This window comes from Idiotropiscis lumnitzeri, chromosome 15 (assembly GCF_059441095.1).
Source record: "Idiotropiscis lumnitzeri isolate Australia: NSW breed Sydney's pygmy pipehorse chromosome 15, RoL_Ilum_1.0, whole genome shotgun sequence".
NCBI lineage: Eukaryota > Metazoa > Chordata > Actinopteri > Syngnathiformes > Syngnathidae > Idiotropiscis > Idiotropiscis lumnitzeri.
The window spans coordinates 8,700,706-8,709,267 of NC_142405.1; the positions used below are offsets into that span (position 1 = coordinate 8,700,706).

The 8,562-nt window shown below is 40.3% G+C and overlaps 1 long non-coding RNA gene across 1 annotated transcript; it reads left to right on the plus strand.

Annotated features, from left to right (window-relative positions):
- Nucleotides 1–250: 250 nt before the first annotated feature.
- Nucleotides 251–6,806, plus strand: LOC148322705 (uncharacterized). Its single transcript, XR_015846607.1, has 3 exons — nt 251–463; nt 5,898–6,012; nt 6,472–6,806. It is a non-coding gene; the product is annotated as an uncharacterized LOC148322705 (long non-coding RNA).
- Nucleotides 6,807–8,562: the final 1,756 nt, after the last annotated feature.

Below are 8,562 nucleotides of genomic sequence, written 5' to 3' on the forward strand. Positions count from 1 at the left end.
CATACGATGACACTGACATGATTTAAAAAAAAATAAAAAAGTCAGTGCCCTCAACGTCCCTTCCTGTCTCTTTGCAACCTGTTCCCTCCCAGAAGTGATTGCCAATCAACTTCCTCGCATGTCAGCTTGCGTCACTGACCTTTAAACTCCCACAAGCCCCTGCTCAACCTCCCACTCTGACCCGCGCTATCATCTCACGTGTTTTGTCCCCTCCCACCTCCTCTCGTGTGCCCTCCCCTTTCACTCACTCTCTTGCATTACCACTGTCTCTCTGTCTCTCTCTGGCTCCATTGGCGGTGCTCGGATCTCCAGGCTGACGTTTGGAGGGCAGGAACAGGAGCAGGACTCACACCATCTACTCACCCATCAGCACCACAGACATGTCGGACTCCGAGACCGCCGCCCCCGCCGAGGCCCCGGTTCCTGCTCCGTGTGCCAGTCTCAAGGCCGACCTGGACAAATGGTAAGTGATGCACTCTTGTGGAAATAAATGTCCAACTTTGAATATTGTTGCTTGGACTTTTGTGCAACATTCAGTGAAGAACTGACACAACGTGCACGGGATTCTGGGAAGTTTATGCAATCAGGCAAAATTCTGTGACCTCAAGGTTGCCATCGTGCATCCTCAGTTACGTCATGCAATAAAATAAAAAATGAATGAGAGGCGTGATTGCTCAATAGCCTAAACAATTTTATTATTATTATTTTTTAAATATTTGAATGAAATTCCAACAGCGCGAGGATTTATTCTGTATGCCCCAAAAATCCGGCATACTAAAATGGAGTCTCTTTAGAGGACGATGTGAGTCGCGTTGAAAGTCACCGCAAGCGCGACCTCTCATTTAAGCCACTTTGACATGTTAGCAGAGGCTTGGGGTAAAGGTCGTCAAAACTTGGGGTTCCTAATTTCGAGGACAATGATTTAGAGATGAATGGAATGTGACAGCGAGGTGAGGTTTAATGCCCGTCTGTACGCATGGATGAAAACTGGGAATCTGCTTACGTCACTAGCCTCCTCTTCCCAGAGTACCTTGCGATCGCTCGTCGCATTTGTCCCCCCCGTGCATCGTGCCGTGACCACAATTAGGAACACCGCTTGTGTTATTTATATTTTTTTTAGTCACATCTCAAAAGACCTCGAACGACATGGATGCCTGATGCGTGCAGCGTAGCGAGACGCAATGTGATGTAACACTTTGCATCCCAGTGAGGCACTTCTTTGTACGGGCTTCTCGTCAATTGTCGTCATCTAGACCACGGGTGTCAAACTCAAGGCCCGGGGGCCAGATTTGGCCCACGTCCTCATTTTATGTGGCCCGCAAAACTTCCTGTTTCCGGCGCATTTTCTTCACTTTGAACAACATTGAGATATGAGATATTGCCATTTATTTTTTTTTACCAATCCTCCCTTTTAAAATCTATTGAAAACTTGTTGAACAAACAATTACTTACCGGCTTCTGATTTCAAAACTGGCTTTCCATCAATTTGTTGTGTGTATGTCATACATTTATATGGGTTCACAGTCAGTTCAAGGGCCCTCTGAGGGAAACCCGAACTACGATGTGGCCGATTCACAAAAATGAGTTTGACAGCCCTGCTCCAGACATCTAAATGTCTGCAGAAAGCATCTGCAGTTCTTTGAAGGCTTATTAGAGAAACGTTGAAACGGTGAAGGAGTACAACAACATAAGTATGATCAAACATAAGGAAGCAAAGAAGTTTGGCTATATAGCAAATTAGAATAGAATTTTTAAGTATTGTTAAGTATCAGTCCGACAATAAATAATATCAGACTATTACCTTTTGAGAAGATCTGACCTTCGTAATTTGATTAGGGCAATTTTTTATTGGCCCAGGTCAAAAATGTCCCCGGAACTGACATTATGTGTGCAGAAAGGGTTAAACACTTCGAAGTTCTCCCATGATACAGGACCCGCTCGTGTCGGGCCATGATAAAGGAATAGTCGGGTGTGACTTGGTCAGATAAGACCGAAATTGCTGGTGAATGGGAGGTTGGCTTCTCCAAGCATTTTATCAACTCATTCCGAGTCTGAGTAGTAACACAAAATATTCAAGACATTTTATCAGCTTCTGTATTCCGCATCAATTATCACATATGCTGACAATTTTGCCCCCTCATTGGAATCCGTATCAAATTGATATGTTTTAACGCAGCTTGTAAACGTCTTGTCAGGTGTGTGAGGAGGAATCGCTCGGATCAGTTAATCTTCCGTTGGGGCGTTAATGATTCTTGATGTTTCTTGCTCTCCTTTCAAAGCCTTCCGTGTTAATGGGCCGTGTCTCATTTTACACTTTGGTGAAGGATCTACTCATGTTATTTTTATAAGTGTCAAATGTTGGCTCCACAAGCAGAAAAATGTCAAACCTACTTTCCTCGCAAGTAAAAAAAAAAGTTCAGGTGGTTTGACAGTTAAATTGATATTTTTATTGCCTTGTCATTCTAATAATCAAAGTGATCTTAGACGTGTCCGAGTGATGACAATGGAAATGAAATTCTAAAGTCAACATTCCTTTCGTTGACATTATTTCGGATAATCCATTTTCTCATACGCAAACACATCAATGAATCAGCAGCTGTGAAAGTGAGCCAGATGTTTCATAGTTGTCAGAACACACCAGTGGGATTTCCGGGCTGAGCTTGCTCACGGTTAACATGGCTGTCTGTGTAATCAATACGAGAGACTCCTGCGTATTTATAGACGGCAAGTCACGGCTCGTGGCGTGTCGGAGTGGGACCGTGTGTGCAGGATAACATGACATGTTCCCAACTATATATCAACTTACCGCTCTGTCGGACACCAGCTTAGAAGCAAAGTTTCGATGGCATCAGACGAAGAGGTGCACTCTCAACTCGCAAGGAAGGTAAAAGCGACTTTGTGAAGGTCACATGCGAGAAGTTGAATTCAGTCATTAGTCTTCTTATTTGTTCATATTTGCAGTGATGACAGAATGCAAGTTGGTACTTTTAGACTTTGGGAAGGACAAATAGAGGCCCAGCATCTGCTTTAGCCTTTACCCTCAACTCGTGTATCGGCACACACGCAATCTCTCCGTTACTGATTGACTGCCGTTGCATGTTCAGTCATGCAACCTCATTCTTGGTACTTTCCATGATGGAATTTTGTGACTCAGCAAAGTTTAGAAATGTTGAGTCAACTTTTGTCCATGTCATGAAATGTTCACCACCTTCTTCGTTGAATATGAAATTTGTATCTTCTTAGAACAAAATAATTAATTAGTGTGATATTCTTCTACAAAAATTCAAATATGGTGTTATTCAGTCTGTCTATTTTATAAGCTACATGTGCTCGGGTTAATTTGATCCAATGTAGGAGCTGCATAAAAAGAAAAATACATTTACAAAAATGATTACTTTTCATTATCAAATAGTTATTAATTCACTCGTGTTTTTTTTTATTGCCATTGCAGTTTGCATTGTTTCTATTCCTTTTGTTTATTTAACACATCTCAGTGTCACATTACACACACTTTTACACTACTTTAAACAACAATCACGATTAAAAAAAAATAAAATAAATTAATTAATGAATTAATTAACTCCTCTCGGCCAATGTCAGTCAAAAGTGAACATTTATCCAAACATCACTCATAGGACTAATGTTGTACATTATTTGTTGCTGCTGCACCTGCCGAGCGATCTATAATGCATGTCAGTCCCAGAAGACAAACTACAACGCGATCATTATAAATAATTGAGCCTTCGTTTGTGACAGACAGGAGGACGCCATCACACGGCCTCAGCGATGACCTAATGCAGCCTCGTAATTATGCGTAGAAAATGAAAAAAATCATATCAGTATTCAGTCTGGCTTTTAACCCAAAGTTACCAGTTTGAGCTGGTAGGTGTCATCGGTTGCCAAGACAACCCAGCTTTGCCCCTTGACCCTGTAATATGACCTTCCTTAACAGTGAGTACGCTCTCTCGGCACATTGTGTGATGGCTCCGGTTGGTGATGTCATCGTCTCCTCCTCCTTTCCTGTAATCCTGCATCACACACACACACACACACACTCCCATTTAAATGCACTATCTGAATACAACCCAGGAAAAGCATAAGCACTTAATATTACGTTTATTTTTAAGCTTTCTCGAGATCTGTCTAATAGTCGGATGGCAGTCTCCTCATTATTAGCCGTATATATATTTTTTTAAATTAGAGACTAGTCTTGAGGATGACATCTCTCCAACCGTATCCTCGTATACACACGAACACACCGAAATCCCTCATGTGATGTAATCTGAGAGGTTTCTACTCCCTTCATGACATCCATAGCATCCCCCGTTTTCAGCAGCCTCCTGGCATTATAAAGTGCTGAGTGATAAGCTGCAGCTAACAGCTGCATGTTGCATCACGCACGGGCACCCAGCCACAGAACGGTTACATTGTATTTACTTTGAATGTGTTCAAGTATACAGTGGATGTTTGTTTTTTTCCTTGACATCCAATTCAAGAACTACATAAAAAAAAAAGGCCATTACGAAGATCAAAATCCTCAATTTTAATTGACATGAGAAGAGATGTGGAATGGGAACAATATGTTTATTATTCAATAACTGAGTGGGCTAACTTCATGTTTGGTATTTTGCAGAAGAGCATTTTAAAGTTTTTTTTGGGGGGGGATGCAATGACATCCAAGGGATTTCTATCCTTCTGATTCACTCTGGCAATAATAATGAAAAGTAAAAATGGTGGTTTTGTTCAGATTTTGACATTTTACCCAATAAAAAAACTGCTTAATTTTTTTAATACAATTATTTAGAATAGAATAGAATAGAAATCCCTTTATTGTCATTGTACTCAAGTGTGCAACGAGATTAGAGATTAAATAGTAAATAAATAATGTTTAATTTAATACTATGCTGCATTTTATTGTATTATTTTAATCTTAATTATTTTTTAATTATTTTGACAATCTCTGAACTTCAATTTCTGGCACGTTTTTGTTCTAGGGTGCAGCCTGTTATCATGCACCCGGTCATCTTGGAAACGGGAGTTGGCCCAGTGTTACACTAATGTATCAAATGAATGTAATGAAAACTTTAAGCTTTTGATTCAATTTGAATAATGAGAATGTTTTTATATTAACATAAAATATAGGGGGAAAAAAATATATAATTCGTCTTGTGTTACCACTCAACACCAACTAGGCTTTATTCTTGTATGCACTCCTGTGAAAAGACAACCAGACCAAATGTCATGAATGAGTGGGCGGAGCTAACTGATGACGCTCAAATCACCCCCCCCCCAACTATCCTACCTGCGTGTCTTGTCATCATCCCATCATCACGCAACCTCCCTTCCTCCCGCAGCCCCTCCTCCGTGGTTTTCTGCCAAACAGATGGGGGCATGCACACACTTTCTTTTGTATTCGTAACTCCTCCCACTGCCCTCCCCCCTTCTCTTGCTCCATCACCCTAATGCACTTTGGCAGCTTCGGATGCAGAGCTTGTTGCTGCTGCATGACATCCTGAAATAATCTCTCTCTCTCTCTCTCTCTCTCTCTCTCTCCCTCGCTCTCTCTCTCTCACTCTCTCTCACTCTCTCTCTCTCTCTCTCTCTATATATATATATATATATATTAATGTATATATGTATGTGTGTGTCCTCGGCTAGACATTTGTTCTCTTTCCACTTGCGAGCTTACGGAATTTTTCGGTTTACTTCACCTGTTATTACATGAAACAATGCAACTGTTTTGGCAACAGATCCTAATCCTGCTCACTGGTATTCATTGTGTAATACTTATATTTTACCTGACTTGCAGAATGTGTCTCCCATAGTGCAGCAGGATTTCGCAAGATGGCGAATCTCGCATGAACTGATGTCTCAATATTTGTGATTCTGTCTTTCAGTGTGGCAGAGAAAGGAGTAGAGGCATGCAAAGACCTCCTAGAGGCCTTCGATGCTTGTGTCAAGAGCGCTACTGAGGGGACATCATGAGCCAGGTGTTGCCATCCAAACCTCAATGTGAGCATGAGTCATCATTTGAACTGAGTCACTTGCAGGGGAGTGAAATCTTGACACGTGACATAAGACCTCCAAAGTTTCCTATTTTAACATTAGAAGCGATAACTTGACCTTGAGGGCATCTCTGCTCATTATATGCTCGGCAAAAAATAAATAAAAAAAAATATCAAACTAAAATTCTTTTCTATGTAAAATATTTTACTAATAATGTGAGCATTAGTCTAGAACCCAATAATTTGGATTCAGTTGAGAATGTACAGATGTCAGAAGGAACTTTAAATATTAACAATATGTATACATATCATCATTAGCATATGACCGTCTCAATCCACTAAATATATGGCATAACATATTTCATTAAATTTTTCTTCAAACTGTGACACATCTGATTTTTCCTCAACTCATTGCTATCTTTTATCCCCGCCTCCGTTCATCTCACCCCCTCCTCCTTTCTTGTAGGTCGCACTGCACTGAGTCCTCCGAGTTCCCAGCATTCCCTTCTGCACACCAGCACAGGATTGAATGGCAACAACAACGCCCATCATCATGGTGTGACTCGCACTGTGTCAATTTGGGCTGAGTTTGGGACCTGGCAGCAGTAACCATAGTTTCCTCCTCGGTACATCCCTCCCTCCCCCAGTTTAAACCTTTTACTGTCCTTCCTTCTCTCCCTCTATGGCTGATGTACGATGCATTGACGTGTTGATACTTCCAGAGAACTAATGGCTAGTTATGTAAATTCTTAACTTGAAATAAATACTATCAATGGAAATAAAAGTACAAAGTGATTGATATATGAAAGAAATATTGTTATTTTGGTGTGCAGTGTGGGGCGGGGGGGGTAAATAACTTGGAATATCTTGCAAACGTAAAGCAAACAACAACTAGTTGCCATTTTTCCATTTTAAAAAGCCCCCTTGGGAGCTTGAATTTGTCACCTCCATTGTGAACTCAGTTGTTTATTTTACAGATCCACTGATGCTGAGTAAAGTGTAGACTTTGCACATTTAGAGCAGTCAGTTAAGCCTCTAAATCCCATTTCAATGGCTGACGTGACCCCCTCCCAGACTGACACAGTGAATAGTTGCCACTCTCTCACTCAAATCCTGTAGATCTTTTTTTTTATACTAGTTACAATCCCTCAATGAGAAATTCATGTTCCATGTGTACATGCTGTACATTTTGTAGCAAACCTCACAAAGAACCGGATCACACACAGGCATGAATTCCAGGAGAGATGTCAGAGTGAGTAACATGCCACCTGCACAGGGAAGGGAAGGCAAGAAAGTTACATTCTTATAAGATTAACTACTGTCCCCTTTGTAAAAGAATGATTGTGGTGTGTGACGTCATGGAAGTAAACTCAACAAGGGACATATGATACAGCATCATGAAAAAAAAAAATGCACCGGAACTGAACCTGCAATCTTCAAACAGAAAACAATGATTATTGTTGTCATAAAATATTGGAAAACAGCTCTCAGTGTGACGCTGTGCCGCACAATAATCTCGAACCCTGCTAGCAATCTAACATATCTGTGAGAGTGTCCTTCAAAACTGTGCATTGTCAAATTTACAAAATCACAATTTTGTTTCTGCTGTGTAAGAAGTAACGCACAGTATAGTACAAATAATTATTTCTATATTAAAGCAATGTAGTCGTAACAGCACCACCCAGTGGCCATAACGTATATTTCACCCAAGAAGGAGCTCCTGTGTCATAACGTGACTGTTACCCATGCCCTACATATCTTAATCCTTTTAAATTAAACTTTTTTGTGTTTGCTTAACATTAAGATAATACTTTCGCTTATTTAAATATTTTATATATCTTTAACGCTTATGCATGGACATGTACGCCCCCCTGAAAAGCATAACAATTGTTAAATTAAACTTTAGTAACGTGATGGCTTCAAGAGACTAAAGATGAAAAGAGATTAATATTTAAAAGCCAACGGGCAGATAATGACAATGTGAACCTCAATCACAGCGTGTTAAACCACTTCAGCGCAAGTTGACATGTGGATCTGTGATCGGAAATGACAGTTCATCACGCCAAATTCTGATTTTCAGAGTCTTTTGAGATCATGTGCGGCCCCGCAATCCTTTTTCTCCACCTAAAACAAAGGTATTATAGGACGGAATACAATTGCTGATAAGCAAACCATCAAGTGATAGAACTAATTTTGGTCATTTTCTACAAAAATCAACTAAAAAAATGATTAGGCCGACTCACCTTGTAGTAGTACAGGGCAGCATAAAACCTGGTGTAAATGCAACTAAGCCAAGTCTGTCGTCTAGTGGTGAATGGTGATATTACAACTTTAAACTGTACAGTGGAACCCCGCTATTCACAGTTTCCTTTTTGGAAATCCCCCCAAAAATATTCAATAAATACGCAAATGCACCTCTAGTAAAAACATTCCACGCGAAATGTGGATTTTCTTAAAAAAAAAAAAAAAAGACTGAATAACTGAATAATAATGACGTTGCTATAAAATATGTAGTTGCAGACTACTTACTGTATTAGATGCAATGTTGTAGTAGGGC